The following is a 2,494-nucleotide window of genomic DNA, read 5'->3' as shown; positions in this document are numbered from 1 at the left end:
AACTATACTTAACGATACAAGTCACTTGTCCTAGTTCATCTAGCTAATAAAAAGTAGAATTGGGGACTAGACTCAGGGATTTTATTTCTATTTTCTTATACTATACTACAGCACTTTTTAGAGAAAAGTGACTCAAAACATTCTAGTTATGGGACTTTTTTTTCCAAATAACCACACTCAAGAAGTGTACATTAACATAATTTTTTTTTAATCAATTATCGAACTATACTTGAATTGCCTCTGCTAGGCTCAATAAATTTTACTTTCATTTAGATAAGAATATATAACAGGTTATAAATATGAAAACTTTTAATAGAAGAAAATACATAAATACTACTACCAGAAGGACTAAAAATTATAATTAAAAAATAAAAATTAAATTTCAAACCCATTTGCAGGTCTCCAGTCCTCATAGGTTTTTCAGTTGTCCAATTTTAGATTTTATTTGTTCAATACAAATAAAAAATAAATATAGTCAACCAGAGATATAAAAATGAAAATAAAAGTCCTATATGTCTATGAGTTAAAATTTTTCAACTGGACAGAAAGGTAGTGTACAGTTTCTTAGGGTTGCTATAATAAATCACTACAAATTTGGTGGCTTAAAAACAACAGAAATATGAAATCTGGGTATTAGCAGGGATGGCTACTTTTTGAGGTTCTAAAGGACAATAATCCATTCTATGCCTCTCTCCTAGTTTCTGATGACTATCATTAGTCCTTGGCATTCTTTAACTAATGGACATATCACTCTAGTCTCTATCTTCATCTTTACATATCCTTCTTCTGGATCCTATAAGGACACTTCACTTTTCATTGTATTTAGGGCTCCCCTTAATTCAGGATGATCTCATCTCGAGATCTTTAACTTAATTACAATTGCAAATTCTCTTTTTTTTCCTCCCAAATAAGGTCACATTCACAGTTTCCTGAGAACATATTTTTATTGTGGGCCAGTATTCAAAACACCACACATAGAAAATGAAAAGTTAAACTTTGAGTTGCCTTACCCTAAACATCACCACTGATTTTCCCCAAAGTTAACTGCTTTCCATGTTTTTTTGTATACTCTTCTCAAAAACGTTTTGTACACATTCATATACATATAAAAGTAATTCATTTTTATTTATCCCCAAATTTTCAAGAATTTCATATTCTTAATAGTGAGTTTTAATTGAGCTTGTTACACATTAACGTATATTTATACATTGCATCTAAATCTTGCAAAAATCATGGTATTAAAATTGACCAAATACCCATAATTCATTAAACCAAGCTTCAATAACCAATACTTCTTATTTGTGATACTTTTAAAACTATTCATTTTTATTTCCACTTTATTGTAGCTATGTTGGAACACACACATTTTCCCAAAATATAGTCCTCTTATCTTCAAGGAATAGAGAAGATAATTTTCTGTTGTTAATGACTTGGGAACTGATTTAATGGATGAGTAAATATAAATACTTTCTGATACTGTGGAAGGCTAAAGCAGTATTATCAGAAGAAAAATAAAATAAAAGGACAGCTCTGCATACACATTCATGCATGCACGTGTGTGTGTGTTTGCATGTATGTGTTTGAGTTTAGATGGAAAGTCAACAAATTATGTGTTTAGTGCCCTGAAGCCTAATTCATTAGATTGAATCAGAAAACACATCTACAGCTTAAAACACATCTTCAGCTTACTAGGCTCTGTATCTAGCAGAGCCTAGTAGCCAGGAGACCCACAAGATTCTTGAAGGCTGAGATTCTTGAGAACAATTTTGCTGCACTATCAGCGTAAGTTGTCTATTTCTCAGAGTCACTTATAAGCCCCAGTTGGAACTCTGGACACCAATACCTTTGAGGAGATTATGTTGTTGGTACATCAAGCAGTCTAGAACATCCACCACCAGCTTAGCGTTAAATAGGTGCCCATCAATTTGAGATAAATGAAGCTTACTGATTAAATTCCCATGTGGCTCAAAGTTAGTTGGGAAGCTAATACATTTAATGTAAAAATGACTTAATTGGCTGAATTGAGCACACATTAACACAGATACAAATATTTTATATTTTATGTAAATACTTAAAGAATATGTTTTATAGTAATTTACTTAAAAATTTCGAAGATTTGAGTTAAGCCTATAGTTTGATGGGGCTGTCAAACAAGTTAATGCAAAGTTAAGTTTTTTTTAATTGTGATGCAATCTGTATTTATACTTTCTTGTCCTAGAATACTGTTAAACTTTGGGTAATCAATCAGACATCAACTACTCTCATGCTGTTTTTAAAACAGCAGGGAAGGGAATTATTCAAATATACTATATTTGAACATTGTAAACAAGTAAAGTAGATCAGGTAGTCTACTAGAAAATTGAGAATAATTAAGGTAACCATATTAGTAGAAATCACATATTTTCATGGTTATTATTTTTAATGGGAATTTGAAGACTTATGGATTCTGCAGTAGTAATGTCATGAGGTGAAAAAGACCCTATAATTTATCGAA

The sequence above is a fragment of the Pteropus vampyrus genome, unplaced genomic scaffold (assembly GCF_000151845.1).
Source record: "Pteropus vampyrus isolate Shadow unplaced genomic scaffold, Pvam_2.0 Scaffold57, whole genome shotgun sequence".
Lineage (NCBI taxonomy): Eukaryota > Metazoa > Chordata > Mammalia > Chiroptera > Pteropodidae > Pteropus > Pteropus vampyrus.
This window is presented reverse-complemented; position numbering follows the sequence as displayed.